This window comes from Rhinolophus sinicus, chromosome 2 (genome assembly GCF_057876585.1).
Source record: "Rhinolophus sinicus isolate RSI-liver-muscle chromosome 2, RSI-T2T, whole genome shotgun sequence".
NCBI lineage: Eukaryota > Metazoa > Chordata > Mammalia > Chiroptera > Rhinolophidae > Rhinolophus > Rhinolophus sinicus.
Window position 1 is genome coordinate 19,396,351 of NC_142502.1, and position 19,223 is coordinate 19,415,573.

The window sequence follows — 19,223 nt, forward strand, 5'->3', positions numbered from 1 at the left end:
TCATTTAACCCTAATTATCTCCCAAATGTCCCGTCTTCAAATACAATCATATTGGGGATTAGGACTTCAACATATGAATATTATGGGGAACACAGACATTCAGTCCATAGCACCTAGCATTCTCATCCCATGTTAGGGATTGTTTATTGGCTGATGTCTTTATTTTCTGAATTAATCTATAGAATCATCTGGTGTAGAAAATTGGACTCTGCTGCCACATTGAACTAAGTGGCCAGACTTGGTGTGTCCATAATACACGTGGTCCTTCATCTTCACTTACCATGTTGTATCAGAATTACCTGTCACACGCCAGTCACCCCTAGTAGACTGTGTCTCTCAATTCTGTGCTTGCAGGGCTTAATACTGCCTCGTACATAGTACCAACCAAAGAATGCTTGGAATTGAAGTAGATTCAGAAAATTATGACTATGGAGGTCTGACAAGTTCACGAACTCATCCTAGAAAAAGTGCTACCTACCTCATTGCTGAATATCACTATGGTCACCTTCGAAGTACTCCCCTTGGGAAGCTGTGCACAGACGCCAGCGCCTAGTCCACCCTTCAGAGCAATTTTGGAATTATTTTTCTGTATTGGCTATCAGAACTGTCCTCGTATTACCCTTGATGTCCTAAATGTCATGAAAATGTCTTCTTTTCAATATTTCCTTTATCTTTGGGTAAAGAAAGAAGTCATTGGGGGCCAGATCAGGTGAGTAGGGAGGGTGTTCCAACACAGTGATTTGTTTACTGGCTAAAAACTCCCTCACAGGCAGTGCCGTGTGAACTGGTGCATTGTCGTGATGCAAGAGCCATGAATTGTTGGTGAAAAAGTTCAGGTCGTCTAATTTTTTCATGTAGTCTTTTCAGCACTTCCAAATAGGAAACTTGGTTAACTGTTTGTGCAGCTGGTACAAACTCATAATGAATAATCTCTCTGATCTCAAAAAGTTTAACAACATCATTGCGACAAGTTCGCGAACTTAATAGTCACACCTTGTAACTGAGTACACAAGAAGTTAAAACTTCTGTCAAACAGCTGAAAATTACAAGGCAGATAAAAACTAATTTTAAACAAGTTGCAGGGAGAAGGTTGATATACAGTATAATGTATTTTAGGGAAAACATTGTCCCAAATAAGTCAAAAGGAAAAGGTCATGACTGGGTAATTCACAAAAGATTAGACATAAAGAGCTTTCAAAGTGTGAAAAATGCTCAAACTGACTAGTAGTCAAGATATGTAAATAAAAGTGCTGTTTTTCTAATCACTTCATCAAATATAAAGATCTTGTGTTGCCTATAATACCTGTGAAAGATACTCACAAATTGGTACCAGAAATAGAATTTGGTAAATCCTTTGGAAAAGCAGTTCCACAGTCAAGAGTTTTACAGTGTTTATACTCTGACTGGATGATTCTATGTCTAGATGGAGGTAGATATCGCTTAGATATCTATCCTAAAAGAAAAATTCAAGTTTTATTATTCTACTAGGAATACGTTAACATGTTTTTCAAATCAAAAGGTGCTAAAGGGTGGATAGTGAGTGCTTGTTAAAAAAAAAGAAGTGTATCTTTTCAGAGGTATATTGCACATTATTCATTCAAATCTGTGTGTGTGTATGTATGTGTGTGTTTGTGTGTGTGTGTGTGTGTGTGTGTGAGAGAGAGAGAGAGAGCGAGAGAGAGCGAGAGAGAGAGAGAGAGAGAGAGAGAGAGAGAGAGAGAGAGAGAGGGAAAGAGAGAGTGAGATCCCCTTCTCTCTATACTCCAACTAGTAACATGCTATCTAAACTGATCAGCATTTTTCTCTTTTACTTACTAATACCTTGGAAATTATTATATGAAGAGCTTCATCTTTTTAAAAAAATTTTTTTTATCAGTTACATGTCAGTACATGAAGAGTTTCCTACTTTTTTATTTTTTAACCAGCTGCATCCTATTTCATTGTGTTAATGTATGAAAAATCTATGTATTTTATTATTGGGCTTTTGCTATTATAAATAGTGCTTTATTGCCTAACTTAGTAATAATAGCATGTTAGTTTATATATAGGATATATTCTTTAAAGTGGAATTGTGCAATCAAAAGGTTCACACATGTATATTTTTGATAGATATTGCCCATTTGCCTTCCACAGGGCTGTATTAATTCATACTGCCACCAGCAATACAAGAGGGATGAGTGCCTTTCTCCAAACTCTTGACAGCACAGTATGTGTTAGAATCTCAGAAGGAATCTTTGCCAATCTGATAAGTGAAAAATCTTAGTTTAGTTTTAATTTGCATTTCTCTTATGATGAGTATCTTTTAATAGATTTAAGAGCTCTCTCTACAGTCTTCACTAAAGGAACTGTGTGTGTTCATATCCTTTGCTCATTTTTCTATGTATTGAATTGTGGTTGGTCTTTTCCTTACTGATCTGTAGACGATCTCTCCATATTAAGGAAATTAGCCCTTTGTTATGAGTCACAGTTCATTCCTCCTAAGTTAAAAGTTGTTGCCTTTTAACTGTGCTTATGGTGTGTTTGTCATGCAGAAAATGTGATTTTGTTATATTGTTGAATTTATCAGCTTTTTCCTTCCTGGTTTTTGGAATTTGTGTCAAAATTAGGAATGCTTTCCTTACCTCAGGAAATAATTTTAAATACGTTGAAAGCTTTATACATAAAAGTGTTTATTGCATTCTTTGTAAAATTAAAAAAAGATGATAACGATATAGAAATTCAATAATTGGAGAATGGTTTCGCTTTGTGCTATAGCTACATAATAGATTACCATGCAATCTGTATAAATAATATTCCAGGAAATTCCTCATATGTTTACAAGTGAATGTCAGGGGAAGATGTTTGTGTTCAGGGTGAGACCAGACTCCAGACTGTATTTATTCCAGATCATCTTAATAATATAAAACATGGCAAGGAGAAAATAGAAGGCATATTGTAATTGTAATTGGATGGTGGGGTAATACTGGTGGTGAAGATTTTAAATGTCATCCAGTTCTTGATAGACTTCTTAAAGGAGTGTATGTTTTTATAATGAGGAAAAAATACAACATGGATGGTACCGTAGTTCCGCATGCATCCTGTGTGAGTACTATGTGCTTTGCAGGACCCACTTGCTATGGGTATTTGACATTCTCCACACCCTCAGCTGCCCAGAAGTTGGGCAAAGAAAACAGATGATTGTCTAGAATAGAGCTAGTTTATCCAGATTTTCTTCTTCTTTTCTTCTATTGTCAGATATCAGGATTTCAGGGAATGTTTTCTTCTATGTATTTCACTGTAGGGAAGGCGCAGGTCAAATTACAATGGTACCCTAAAATCAGCACGTAATTGTGAATTTTTATTTCTCACCTTTAAGTTCTTCCTCCTAAAGTGGTCTGGCTTTCTTTTTAAATTAAGCCAATTTTTTTTTTTTTTTCTTTTTCGCTCTCTACATCCTCATAACCCCTGGTAGAGCCTTTTTTTTTTTCTTATTGGCTTTGTTAAGTTATAATTTCCAAACAATAAAATGCAAACAATCTCAATGTACAGCTTGAGTTTTGACAAATGTGTTTACCCTTAGAGCTGCCACCACAATTAAGATAGGACATTTATTTGCATTAAGAGACTACAGAGACCTGATTTTTTAAAAATATAATTTAAAAGATATAATATGTTTTATACTAATATATTCTGGAACACTTACAAGAGTAACAGTTAATTTTAGAGTAGTCAAAAGAGGTAAAAATATCTGAAAAGTTAATGGCTTATACAGTAACTGTATATAGTTCAATAATTAACTTCACAAAGGAACTCTGCTTTGGTTATAGCATAAAATTGTAATAAGTAAATGTGATAAAGGACTATCTGAGCCATTAGTTGAATTCTTTCAGGTGCTGAGACTTTAAAGGGACAGTCCTATGCGTTTTTGGATTTCTTTGCATTTCCTTGTCTTCTGTTTCTCTTAAAATGCTGTAAGGCATTTGTTTATTCTCATATCAAAATGAATGACATTCTGAGGCCATGGGGAGCATCAGCAAAATCCTTTCTTTAAGATCTTATTATACGTGAGTCTGTACATGTATTAGCGAGCATGGAGTAATTGAGACAATTAGAATGGATATACAATAGTAAGTTCAGCAAACATGATTCAGATTTCCCCAACAGAGCGAAGTGTTTCCCAGTGTCTTTAAAAGATATTTATTTAAAAGAGATTTTTAAATATCTAACCTCAAATATCTAACCTCATTTCAAAAGAGGAACATTTAAACTCGCTTTCATCTGTTGGAGCAAGAGGTTATATTGGTGTAAATTCAACCATTGCACAATCTCAGAATCTGAATGTGGTTCTTTTATAGATTCTTTTCGCTGTGTATAGTTGATGCCGGAGCTGTGTGAGAATGGGGTTCAGTGCTGCCATTTTGACTGTTTTCCTTTTATTCCCTCACATTTCAGTGGTTTGTGCACCCTCTTGTCTATTCCACCCATTAACTACTTCTCCCCTCGTCCTTCTTAGTATTCTTGTGTCCTGTTCACTCTTCCTCATTAGCCTCTTTTCTGGGAAATGTGGAAGGAGCCAAACAGAGGCTCTCACTCTTAATTTCACTTTTTATTCTGAATACTTAGATTTAACTTCTTAAAAACTTTGTGCTTCAGATTGTTTTATTAATATGCTTAATTTGCATTTGAGAAGCCTAAGGTGAATTGGTCCAACCTGGAGACCTTAAATTGAAAAGTTTGTTTTTCAGTCTTTAAATAGAAAACTTTTGATCTTCTTACCAGTAGGTACAATGGTTTGCAGGGCATCCAAAAGCTTAAATACTAATTGATATTAAGCATCGCTGGGTGCTTGTGGAAGTGATGTAGAGAATAGAAATGTGTGTATATTCTAACTCAGAATACCAGCTAAACAAACTTAATAAGCAAATCAGAGTATATATACTTGGGTATAATTGGATTATTGGAAAATCATGATGTTTGGATTTCTATAAAAATACCACATCAGACATTTTTTAGGCCATTGTAGAGAAAATTTGTACAGCAGCTGAGTGTCAGGTCTCTAAATTCCATAGCCTGGATGACTATCTTAATTGGCCACCTTAAATTCCTTTTGGAGGTATAGTGGTGTATTTGTCTGCTAGGGGTGCCCTAACAAAATACCACAAACGGGGTGGCCTAAACAACAGAAATATTTTCTCACAGTCTGGAGGCTGGAAGCCCAAGATCAAAGTGCCGGCAGGGTTGGTGTCTGGTGAGAACTCTCTTCTCGGCTTGTATACAGCTGCCTTCTCACTATGCCCTCCCATGGTCTCCCATGGGTGTGGAGAGAGAGAGAGAGAGAGAGAGAGAGAGAGAGAGAGAGAGAGAGAGAGAGAGCTCCAGTGTCTCTTCCTCTTTCTATAAGGACACGAGTTCTATTGGATTAGAAACCTAGCCTTATGACCTCATTTAACCTTAATTACCTCTCTAATGGCCCTATTTTCAAATACAGTCACATTTGGTTAAGTCTTCAATATATGAATTTGGAGGGGGACACAATTCGGTCAATAACAGGTAGAACAAATGATAAGTAAATAATTATACATAAGACATGGAAACAACCAAAGTGTCCTTCGATAGATGATTAGCTAAAGAAGATATGGCACATACATACAATGGAATATTAATTGGCCATAAGAAAATATGAAATTCTGCCATTTGTGACAACATGGATGGATCCTGAGATCATCATACTAAGTGAAATAAGTCAGACAGAAAAAGTTGAGAACTACATGACTTCACTCATATGTGGGATATAAAACCAAAGGCAACAAATGAACAAGACAAACAAACAAACAACTTATAGACACAGACAACAGTTTAATGGTTATCAGAGTGTACGGGGTAGGGGGAGTGGTAGAAGAAGGAAAAGGGGGCCAAATATATGGTAATGGAAGAACTGACTCTGGGTGGTGAACACAATACAATATATATAGACAATGTATTATAGAAATGTACGAGGTCTGCCAGTTAAGTTCGCCAACTCATCCCAGAAAAGTGCTACATACCTCATTGCTGAATATCACTACAGTCACCTTTGAAGTACTCCCCTAGGCAAGCTATCCACCAACACCAGTACCTAGTCCACCTTTCAAAGCAATTTTGGAACTCTTTTTCTGGAATGGCCATCAGAGCTCTTGTCGTATTACCCTGATGTCCTGAATGTCATCAAAATGTCTTCCTTTCAATATTTTCTTGATCTTTGGGTAAAGAAAGAGGTTCATTGGGGGCCAGATCAGGTGAGTAGGGAGGGTTTTCCAATACAGTGATTTGTTTACTGGCTAAAAACCCCCTCACAGACAGTGTCCTGTGAGCTGGTACATGGTCATGATGCAAGAGGCATGATTTGTTGGCGAAAAGTTCAGGTCGTCCAACTTTTTCACTCAGCCTTTTCAGCACTTCCAAATAGTAAACTTGGTTAACTGTCCAACTGGTACAAATTCATAATGAATAATCCCTCTAATATCAAAAAAAGGTTAGCAACATCGTTGGAACAAGTTTGCGAATTTAATTATCACACCTCATACACTTGAAACCTACGACTATATAATTTTACTAACCAATGTCACCCCAATAAATTTAATAAAACTTAAAAAATAATAATTGATCCTTTTGTAGTTCATAAGTGTGACGATTGGGTATTCACGCTCTTGCGTGAGATGTGCCTCCCACATACCTTGTTATGACATTGGCCCATTACCTGTCTGACGTGAAAGAAAAAAAGAAAATAATAATAATAATAATTAACATATGCAGTGACACTACATAAGCTAAGATTGTGTGCACTAATTAGCATTGTACTATTTTTTATATGAATCATATAAAACAGTTTCATTATGCTATAATTGAAAAAATATCTTTCTTCCAAGATTTACTTGTCTCTAGTAAATTAGCTCCTTGAGGCCCGGGACATAATTTAATGTGGTAGGATTCAAGTTCTTTTGACTTTAATCTGCATTAAGAAATGCATTTTTTGCCATAACCCAAGACAAGCACACACTTACTCAAAATAATTTCCCAAAGCAAATTTATTATATAAATTGCATTCTGATATTTTTTATCCTTTTATTTCATTAGGGAAAAAATGCTGGTTGTGGCCCACTAGGTTGATATCATGACCTACTAATAGTGTTGTGACCCACTGTTTGGAAAACATTGGCTTAGGTTTTGATTCACAGTACCTTGCCGCGTTCCTAGCAGATGGTAGGCCTTCTGTAAATGTTTATCAAACATATGATTGATTGCGTTAGGTGAGTAATAAGGAGCTGGGAATACATTGGCGAAATTCTTTAGAGGTAGATTTGTTCATTGCTTGTTGTCCATTACTTAGTATTAACTGTTAGCTTCTATTCATGGCAGTGTTCCCAGACTGACTGAATCCAGATCTCTTCAGGTGGAGGTCAGACAAGAAGGTTTTAGTCTTTTTAAATACACTTTTTTTTTATTTTAGAGTCATTTTCAATTTACAAAAAAGTTACAAAGGTAGTGGAAACAGTTCCCAGATACCCAGCACCCAGTTTCCCCCATTGTTAATTATTTATATTTCTATTGTGTATTTACTACAAGTAATGACGTATTATTATTATTAACTAAAGTCCATACTTTATTCAAATTTCATTAGATTTCCCCTAATTAGATTTAGTTTTTGTATTCCAGGATCCCTCTCAGGATAGCACATTATATTTTGGCCTCATGTCTGTTTAGCGACCTGTTGGCAGTGACAGTCTCTCACATTTTCCTTTTTTTTGATGTCCTTGACAGTTTCGAAAAGTACTAGTTAGGTGTTTTGTGACAAGTCCCTCAGTTTGGGTTTCTCTAATATTTTTTTTATGGTTAACTGAAGTTTTGGGCAAGAAGGCCAAAGAGGTGAAGGAAAAGGGTACATGCTGTGAATATGACTTATCACTGTTGATGTTGACCTTGATCGCCTGGCTGAGGTAGTGCTTGTCAGGTTTCTCCACTGTGATGTTACCCTTGTCCCCTCTCGATAAGTACACTTGGGAAGGAAGTTACTGTGTGCAACCCACCCTCACCTGGGGAATGGGGAAATACTTGTGCTTCACGTTCTTGAAGATAAAGTACATACACGTATTTGGAATTCTCCAGCACCGAACTTGTATCTTCTTACTTATTTATTCGCTTATTTATTTAATCATTGATATGAGTCCATACTGATATAAATACTGACATTTATTTTATACCTTGGCTTGGTCATTGATAACTTTTAGGTTAATTCCTGTGTCTCTTTGACATGCCACCATTATTATTTTGTTTTTGAGCATTTCCTTACCTTCTGACATTAGAAGGTGCTCTAGGTTCATCATGTGTGTTCTGTGCCCCAGCCCTGGAATCTGCAATTTCTCCAAGGGGGCAGGTTCCTTTTATTGGAGAATGGTATTAGAAACAAAAGATCGGAGTGCTGAGTGTGCTTTTTGATGGGGGATCATTGCATCTGGGTTTTCTCAACAGGCAGAGCTAGGAAGTATGAACCTGTGTATCATACATATCTGTAATTATTTCTGTAACCATCTGTGTCATTCCTAAGCTAAACATGAGGTCATAATATCTTCCACTCTAACCCAGTACTACATACATGGCTTATTCTAGCCTTCCCTTCTTTCCTATTAGTAACTTCCCTCTCCAAAAGTGAGAGAAACCTGGCTCCCACCATCTATTTTACTAAGTTTTCATTTCCACTAAGCATGTATAACGGTTTTGGAACTGTTAACGTGTACCCCCAGGGGAAACAACTTTGCCAATTAGAGTGCAGTGGCAATGTACAGTTCCTTTTTGTTTTAGTCAAAGTTACTTAGGTCAACACCTTTTTTCGCCGAAACCTTTCATTGAGTTTATACCATATATTAATAATTGTTGTTTTGTCACAGTCTGCATTCCATCGTCTCCTGGTAGATTTATTTTTAAGTTTGCATACATTTAGATTTACTATTTATGCTGCATAATTCCGTGGGTTTTGTCAAATGCATAGTGTTATCTACGCACTACTATTTTACCATACAGAAGAGCTGCACTGTCCTAAAATATCTCCTGTGCTTTACCTAGTCAGTACTCTTCTCTCCGAAAACTCCTGGTGAGTTTAACCCATTTTTCATCTCTACAGTGTTCCCTTTTCCAAAATGCTGTGAGTGGAATCATACACTGCATAATCTTTTGCAACTGTGTCCTTTTACTTAACAATGTGCATTTAAAATTCTTCCATGTTGTTGCATGAATTAGTAGCTTATTCCTTTTGATTGCTGAATAATATTCCATAATATGGACGTATCATAGTTTGTTCATCCATTAATCTATTGAAGGCTTTCTTGGTTGCTCCCGGTTTTTGGTGATGATGAATATAACAGTCATAAACATTTATGTGCAGGTTTTTGTGTAGATGTATGTTTTCCAGTCAGCTGGGTAAATACCAAGAAGGGTGATTACTGGATGGTATGGTATGTTTATGTTTAGCTTTGCAATTAACTGCCAAACTGTCTTCCAATGTGCTGTACCATTTCACATTCCCACCAGCAATGGTGGATTGTTGTTCTGGATCCTTGCCAGAATTTGGTATTGTCAGATTTTTGGGCTTTATCTGTTCTAATAAATTTATAATAATATCTTGTTGTCTTAATTTGCACTTCCCTAATGACAAGTAATGTTGAGCACCTTTTTATATGCTTATATACCATCAGTATATCTCCTTTGATGAGTGGTCTGTTCAGATGTCTTTCCCATTTTTCAATTGGGTCGTTTGTTTTCTTGTTTCATTTTAAGTACTCTTTGTATATCTGAACACAAGCCCTTTATCAGATATGTGATTTGCAAATATTTTCTCCCAGTCTGTGGCTTGTTGTGGGCATGTGGGTTTTTAAATTTCTGTGGGTGATTCTGAACTCCTGGTTCAAAGCCCCAGATCTGATTGAGATAGGAGAGTTGAATCACCTCTACCTTCTCCTCTCCCTTTCCATTTCTTACTAGTCAGCCTCCCTGGCTCTTTATGGCCTCATCTGTAAAATAAGGACTATTCAGTTACCTTCCAGGGAGCAGGTATTTTTCAATTTTCAGTTCTATGATTCCATGACCATCTGACCTTTTGAAACCCTCCTGGAATGCTACCAATATACAGTTAGATCTCCTTACCTTTCTAATTGCTTTCACAAAGGAAAAGAACTGCATGATCTAGACATTAAGAGTCTTTAATTTCTTTGTGGAATTTTATTACTCCCACTGCCTAAAAGCTCAACTGTTATGATGGCGTGCCAGAGTGAAATAAATCTGTCAGTAACGTTCAAATGACAATAGGACAAAAATCTATTGGATCGTGTCTCAGAGGTTCTGCTCACAGAAATGACCCCCATGTTTACCATGTATTACAGACTTTGTACATTTGTAGGCAGGTGAGAAAACAATTTGGCAGTTTAGAATTTCTCTATATCCTTCCTCTATGTAGTTACTGCATCATTAAAAAGCAGACTCCAATTTCTATAAAAATTGGTTTTTTTCCTCTGCAAAAATGTCCGTTGAATGGCAGAACATGGAAGCAACTAGAAGATACTAGACTCACAAAGAGTGAGGGTACCTTTAAGACTACCTACAGGTGGAATAATTTTAGAAAAGATATTAGTAAACCTTAGAACAGTAACACGCAAAGTACAGTAATAATTGCTGAGTTTTCCTAACAAAATAGAACTTGTAGAGGATCTTACCCCATCCCGTGGTGTTATTAAATAAATGCAGAACATGAAGCCCTTTTTCAACTTCAATTTTAATGTAATGCATTGTGGACTTACTCAAACTTCATAGTCTGAATTTCCTATTAGCCATTTAGTTTCTGTTTCTTTCCTGCTTTTTTGCTCCTGTTGTCTTAATGATTTTTGTGGGAGTTTCATAGCACAGCCTCTGGAATCAGAAAAAAAAGGAGAGAGAGAGTTTTAAACTTCATTACTTACTAACAGAGATTTTGATAAGTTCCTTAACCACCCTGAACTTTGTTTCCTCATGTGTACCATGTAGGTAATAATAGTACCTATTTGGATATCTGTATCAAAGAAACTAATAAAACTTAAAAGGTGCTTAGTGCAGTTCCTGGCATATATTTGTTGTTGCTGCTGCTGCTGCTATTGCGACTGCTCGTTTAGACGAGGTTGCCTGAGTGTTATGTTTTGAGAAGACCAGAGGACCAAGGACATTTCAGGAGCCTGTGAAAGAGAATGTTGTTGAAACTCCCTGGCAAAATTAACCCTTGTAGAGACTCTTACCCTATCCAGGAAGCTCAGAAAGTAAGAGTCAGAGCAGGAAAAGAAAAGTCCAGAGAGAAGCGCACCATTGACTAGGAGGGAGAGGGTCCTTCTAAGCCGGAAGGAGTGAGGAAGCACCAGTCACTGCAGAGAGTTCTCCTATAACTGACTGTCCATTGGCCTTCCCATTACAGAAGGTCATGGGTGGAGTAGTGAGGGAGGAAGAGGAGAGCCAACATCTGGGGCTCAAGACTGAGGCATGAATGATGCTGAAGAAGTGGAGAGAGAGCCCAGGTAGAGGGTCTCTCAAGGAGCTTGGAGGGGAAGCAGAATTACACAACGTAGCTAGAGGAGATCTTGGGTTTGGGTTTTAAAGTTGTTTCAAGTTGGGAGAAACTTTAGTATGTTTGTTTATAGAGGAGAAAGAGCCAGTGGAGAGAAAGCGGGGAGTTTGGGGAGATATAGGGGTTTTAACTGAGGGATCACATTTTTTTTTTGAAGTGTTGGGAAAGCATGAGAATTCACAGGACACTTAGAGGAATGAGCTTTTGGGGAAAAAGGGGCAAGATGGGTGATATAGACAAGCTTATAGGTAGTGGGAAAGAGAGGAATTTGATAATCTCAGTTTTCCAGGAAGTAGGAAGATGGTGAGGGTATTTGAGATAGTTTGAGGATAGGGATGAAGGTTAAGAAAAGCTACCCAGCAAATGGGATGTGAGTCAACTCGGTAATATGGGGCATAGCTTAGTCTTCATTTGATGTTCTTAACAGCCTGAATATGAGAGATCATAATCAGATGGTTGAATCTGACATGGAGTTTTTTATATTTTTTATGGTTTGAAGGCTTTTCAAAATAAAAAGTTGAAAGAATGAACTTCTCTATACCCTTCATTAGATTCACCAACCGTTAACATTTTGCTGCATTTGCTTTATCACTTTCATATATATAACGCTTACTGTTGTTGAACCATTTGAGAATGCGTTAGACTTTGATTGTTTGTGTCTGCTGAATAAACATATTACAATGATTACACTCAATAAATTTAACATCAACGTAATACTATTATTGAATGCATAGTCCATATTCAGGTTTCCAATTGTCTCAATATCTTTATAGCTTAAAAAAAATCCAGGATTCTTAGGATTGCGAGTTGCATTCAATGTAGTGTTTTTAATTGTATTTTGTCTGGAAGAGTTTTTCAGACTTTCTTTGTCTTTCATACACTAATGTTTTTAAAGCATACAGTCTAGTCCTTTTTATTTATTTATTTATTTATTTTAGAATGTTCATCAATTTTGGTTTATCTAATTGTTTCCTTATTGTAAAACTTGGATTCTATGTTTTTGGCAGGGATACTATGTAAGTAATGTGTCTTTATCAGTGCATTACAGTAAGAGGCACATGTCAACTTGTCCCATTATTGGTGACACTAACTTTGATCACTTGGTTAAGGTGGCATGTGCTAGGTTTTTTACTATAAGTTTACTGTTTTCACCTTTTTAATAAGTAGTTTGTGGGGAGCTAGATGCTTGGAAACTATGTAGATTATGTAAAGATCCTGTTCTTTAATTTTTCACTTTTAGTTTTGGCATCCATTGATGATTCTTGCATGTTTCAATTATTATGATGGTTAAAAAAATGCAACTTCTCTAAATTATTGCTTGTATACTTATCAGTTGGCTGAGCTGGAACTTTGGAGTTTGAATCAATGCAAAAACAGGATGTCGAGACAGTTGTGAGATAATGAGGTGTGCAGTCTAGGTTGGCTAGGGAATAAACTGAAACCAGAGGAAACTGGGGTGTTAACTACAGAGTAAATATCCTGGGAGTAAGAGAGTGAGAGACCTGAAAGGGCAAGAAGCTATGGTCTAAAATAGGGATTCTGGAGTTTAAGATTTCTAGGGTAGAGCTGTTCTACACTATTGAAGTCTAGGGGATTGACATGGATTCAGAGGATTGCTTGGGTGGAGAGAAGGTTTTTCTATTAGGAAGTGAAGGAATTCTAAGACTATGGTATTGAGTAAATCACCCACGTAGACGTTATAGAAATAGAGCTTAAGAGGAGAGGGGGGAGCTCAGGCTAGTCCTAGGCTGAGAATGTTCTGAAGGATAATTGAGGATGAGAAGGCAAATGAAGAAAAGAAACAAGACAGGGAGGTTTGAGCTAATGTCAGGATTGTGCCTGGACCTGTAGGGCACGGGTCAGCTCTTTTTCTGTAAAAGACTGGCGAGTAAATATTTTCAGCTCTGTGGACTGCCGTTGTAGCATGAAAGCAGTCGTAGATAATACGTAAATGAATCAGAGTGGCTCTGTGTTCCAATACAGCTTTATTTATGGCCACTGAAATTTAACTTCATATAATTCTTTCATGCCACCAAATATTCTTAATTTGATTTCCTACCTCCCCCAGCCCCAACCATCTAAACAATGTAGGATTCATTCTTAGCCCACAAGCTGTACAAAAAGAGACATCTAGCTGGATTTGGCTGAAGGGCTGGAGTTTGCTAACCCCAGCTTTAGGGTATAAAGGTGTAGGAGTTTATGTTGAAGAATAACTATTTGTAAAGTCTGTGGACTAAGATTTCAGGCTATCAGACTGCTAACTCCAAAAAAGGAAAGAAAAAATTCAAGATGAACAATAAAGAATATGATGAAGCAGATATACAATTAGAGCAAAGTTCATTGTTATTTTGCCTTTTACATTTTTTTTCTTTTAGTTTTAATAAAAAATACATGTGTGATAGATTTAAAGCCAAATGATATATGGAGCCCAGCTCAGGGGTGTGTGTGTATAGTAAATTCTTCTTTTTAAGTTACATTTATTGGGGTAACATTGGTTAATAACATTATATAAAATTCTATAATACATCATCTGTATATTGCATTGTGTGGTCACCCCCCAAAATCTAGTCTCCTTCTGTCATCATATATTCAGCCCTCTTTACCCTCTTCAACCTCCCTCCACTGCTCTCCCCCTCTGGTAATCGCCATACTGTTGTCTGAATCTATGAGTTTGTTTGTTTTATTTGTTCATTGTTGCTTTCTGTTCTCTATCCCACATATGAGTGAACTCACATAGCTCTTGTCCTTTTCCATCTGACTTATTTCACTTAGTATGATACTCTCAAGATCCGTGCATGTTGCTGCAAATGGCAATATTTCATCGTGGTGTTTTTTTTTTTTTTGTGTGTGTGTTTTTTTTTTATGGCTGAGTAGTATGTAGGTACCATATCTTCTTTATCCAATCATCCATTGAAAGGACACTTAGGTTGTCTTCATGTCTTGGCTATTGGGAAAATGCTGCAATTAACATAGGGGTACATATATCTTTATGAATAAGTGCTTTAAAATTCTGGGGGTATATACCCAGAAGAGGGATTGCTGAGTCATATGGTGTCTCTATTCTTAATATTTTGAGGAAGCTCCATACTGTTATCCATAGTGGCTGTACCAATTTACATTTCCACCAGCAGTGTAAAAGGGTTCCCTTTTCTCTACACCATCTCCAACACTTACTTACTTCTTGTCTTATTGATAGTAGCCATTCTAACAGGTGTAAGGTGGTACTCATTGTGGTTTTGATTTGCATTTCCCTCACAGCTAATTGAAATTGAGAGTCTTTTCATATATCTGTTAGCCGTCTGTATGTCTTCTTGGGAGAAGTGTCTGTTCGGGTCCTCTGCCCATTTTTTAAATTGGATTGTGTGGGGTTTTCTGTTGAGTTGTATAAGTTCTTTCTTTATTGGATATTAGCCCATTATTGGAGGTGTTGTTTGCAAATATCTTCTCCCCTTTGGTTGGTTGCCTTTTTGTTTTGTTGATGGTTTCTTTTGCTGTGCAGAAGCTTTTTAGTTTGATATAGTCCCATTCATTTATTTTTGCTTTTGCCTCCCATGCCTTTGGGGTCAAGTTCCCAATATCCCCTCTGAGACCAAGGTCCATAAGTTTAGTGTCTATGTTTTCTTCTATGTGTTTTATTGTTTCAGGTCTTATATTCAAGTCTTTAGTCTATTTTGAGTTAATTTTTGTACATGGTGTCAGATTGCAGTCTATTTTCATTCTTTTGCACATGGCTTTTACATTTGCCCAACACCATTTATTGAAGAAACTTCCATTTGTCCATTGTATGTTTTTGGTTCCTTTGTTGAAAATTAGTTGCCCATACATGTGTGGGCCTAGTTCAGGTTTGAGATGTTCAGTAATTCTCCTGTTTTAATCCTCTTACCCATGGATTTCTTAGTCTGCATATTTCTCTGTTCAGTTTATCCAGATAATAACTCTCTGGTTTCCTCTGGGATGGAGGAGGCTTGGTCGCCTGACTCCCTAGGGTACCAGAAGGGACCTGGTCACCCAGTTACTCTGTATGCAAATTAAGTCTTTCAACTGACACTTTTCTGAAAGCCCTACACTTGGACTTCTTGCTCTCTGGTATCGTTGAGTGTCCATCTCCTAGGAGGGTACTTCTCACACTTAAGTCAGTTAGCAGTTTGGCATTTGCTTTTCATCTTTCAAAATCCATGGAACTCTCTGAACTGCTGCCCATGTCTCTCCTCTGAAGTCCTTTGTTTGGTGGAGGTCTGGAAAGGAGAGAAGATAAATAGGTATGGTCGGCCTACAATGACCTTTTACTTTAAAACGAATGGCTAGTACTCCAAGATTATGAAAAGCCTCTACCATCTTCCTCAGTTCTTGTATCTTCTTGCCCTATTGCTGTAAAATTTCCTGCCAAAATTTAAATTATATTAGAGAGAAAAATAGAATAAATATCAATATTTAGCATTTGTATACTGCTTTTATTTCTTAGCTCCAAAGACCAGCATTGTCGACTTGGTTTTTTTCATACGACATGAAACAGGAATGAAAATTGATACCATTGATTCTATTTTAAATCACTTCTAACTGGTTCTGGTTGCTTATTAATAAAAGGTAAAAGTTTGGGTACCCCCACATTTGATGTGGTATCTTCATTGCAAGCTAGACACTGAATTTTCCTACTTAAAAATTTTAAATTCGTATCTCCACTTTGTGTAATTTGAATTACATCAATATATTTTAATAAAAAGAAACAGAAAGCACATAGCTGCTTAAATCAATGGGCCATCCTCACTGACTTCTTCAGGAGCTATAAGCGGGTGTGTTCTTCTCACATACCATCTTGATTCTTGTTAAATGGCTCAGCAACATGATTGTTTTGATTATATATATTATATATATATAATAAAAGTTATATATATATATATAACTTTCCAACATGCATGTGACAAAAAATCTTTACCACATAATATAAAAAGTGTCTGTAGAGGAACTAGATACCAAACATCGCCTTGTGAGATTATTGTGTTCATCAAACGTCCGTTGAAGATAGAAATGGATATTAGTCTGTCCTTCTTTAGGAATTTTTTTTTTTAATGTTGTCATGGGAGGTGTGTTTGAGGAAGTGATACCTGGATGAAGAAGTCATTGCAAATACTGACAAGAGAAGGGAAGAAGGGAGGAATCCTGTGAGCCAAGAATTACAGTCTCTAAAAGAAGGAGAAGGGACTTGGAGATTGAGAGAGGCCAACATAAAGCCTGTGAGAGGTTCTTTGGCCAGGAGTCATGGGCTTCAGAAGAACTATATGTTTATATAGGATTTAAAATGTTACTTATATTTTGGTTAGAGAACTTTAAACCTAGGCACTTATTGAATATTTGTTGAGTTGAATTCACTAAAAGATTTTTTTCAAGTTGTTACGGTTGAAATCTGTTAAGCAAATGTAAATTGTGTAATGTGGTTGCTCCCTATGGCTGCTTGCTGCTATGAAAAAACACCGGATTAGGAGTCAGAGGAAAGACTTGGGTTGAGTTTCAGCTCAGCCACCTACACTCTCACAGGTGAAAAATGAATTGATAATGTACAGGGGTGCTAATGAAAAAGTTAACAATAATGAGTAAAAGTTCTGCTTAGTGGGGAACTGAGGTGGGGTTTCAGAGAAGCAGATGGGAGGCTGGGCAGTGGAAGTCAGAGGGCCAGGCTGGAGTCATGTTTGCAGAGGATCATCTGGTTAGACAGGTACAGGTGGCAGAGTTGTCCTCTGGGGCAAGCAGACGGGACCCTGATTTGCTTTCAGACCCTCCAAGAAAGAAAAAGAGTTAACAATAAAAAAACGCAAGGTAAATTCTATTTCAAACTGTGGACGGAGGTAAAAACAGTCATATAATTTTTTTCTCCCCATTCCATGCAAGTAAGAACAGAAAAATTTTAGTGAACTTCACTGAGGTTTAATGTACATACAACAAAGTGTACTTATTTGAAGTGCATAATTCCGTGTATAATTCAGTGATGCGTGACAAATACATAAATCCATGTAATTGTCTCACTGTTCAGGATATAGAACATTTCCATTACTCTATATAGTTCCCTCATGCTCTGCATACCTCCTCCCCACCCATCCCAGGAAACCACTGGTCTGCTCTTTGTCAGTATAGATTTTCCCCCCCTAAAATTTCATATAAATGGAATCATACAAGGTGTGATAAAAAAAATAAGGTGAATGCTGCTGCTGAGTGCCATCCAACGGAAAGGCAGGGATCTTCAATATGGGAAGCGGGAATCGAACCTTAGTAACAGTGTGTGACAAATTTCAACTTGTTTGGTGCAGTCAGTTGGGAGTGAGTTATGGTTGAGAGGAGGTGTGTTTTAAAGTGTGCTGTACATCATGGATCACAAACAATGCATTAACAAGACAATGCTCCGTGTCACACATCACTTCTGGTACTGTAATTTCTGTCCAATAAAAACATTACAGCGTGTCCTCACTCACCTTATTTACCGTATCTGGCACCATGTGACTTCTGGCTCTTCCCCAAAGTCAAAATGACCATGAAAGGTAAATGTTTTTAATCAATTCAGGACAACGAGGCAGCTACGACAGCACAACTAAAGACACTCACAAAAGATGACTTCCAGAACTGCTTCAGAAAGTGGCAAGAATGATGGGATGTGTTTAAAGCAAGGGGGAGTATTTTGAGGAGGATTAATGGCAATATGTCTTTTACTATAATATTTTTTTTTTTTTTAATTTAAACATTCACCATATGTTTTGATCACACCTCGTATGGTATGTCTTCTTTTATGTATGGCTTCTTTTACTCAGCATGGTGTTTTTTAGATTTGTCTCTGAGCTGATCATCAGTTTCCTTATTTTATTACTTATATTTAAGTTGTTTTCAGTTTAGGGGCTAATCTGAATATTTGTCGGTAAGTCTTTCTGTAGACACATTATTTCTCTTGGAATAATATCTAGGAGTGGTATTGCTGGGTATATAGTAAGTGTATGTTTCACATTATAAGAAACTTTGTTTTCCAGAGTGGCTGTATTATTTTATATTCCCACCGACAATATTTATGAGTTCTAGTTTTCTTATATTGTTGGCAACACTTGGTATTGTTCATCCTTTAAACTTTAGCTGTCCCAGTGGTCTTCCATTGGTATTTTAATTTGCATTAGTCATTGGGGAAATGATGGTGAGTGTCATTCGTGTACTTATTGGCCATTCATATGTCTTCTTTGGTAAAGTGTCTTTTCAAGTCCTCACCCATTTTTATTGCACTATTTATCATGTTATTGAGTTGTATGAATTCTTTAAATATTCTGATCCAAGTCCTATGTCAGATATATGTATTGTGAATATTTTTCTCCTAGTATGTGGGTTGACTTTTCAATCCCTTAATGGTTTCTTTTGAAGAACAAAAGGTTTTATTTTTTATAAAATCCAATTACCTATTTATTATTTTATGGTCATTCCTTTTTGTGTCTTACCCAAGCAATCTTTGCCTATTCCCAGGTTTTCTTCTAGGACAGTGCTCTCAAATAGGAGTATTATGTCAGCCGTATACATAATTTTAAGTTTTCTAGTGGCCACAATAAAAAGTAAAAAACAATTGAAATTAGTTTAATTCATATATTCTGTTCTGTTTAAACCAATATAT

The 19,223-nt window shown here is 36.7% G+C and overlaps 1 protein-coding gene and 1 non-coding gene across 2 annotated transcripts in view; both read left to right on the top strand.

Annotated features, from left to right (window-relative positions):
* PLAGL1 (PLAG1 like zinc finger 1) overlaps positions 1–19,223 on the top strand; it is a 105,461-nt gene that overhangs the window by 16,156 nt on the left and 70,082 nt on the right. The gene's annotated exons all lie outside the window — the stretch shown is intronic.
* LOC141571993 (small nucleolar RNA U13) lies at positions 6,622–6,725 on the top strand. The gene has a single exon (XR_012497026.2). It is a non-coding gene; the product is annotated as a small nucleolar RNA U13 (small nucleolar RNA).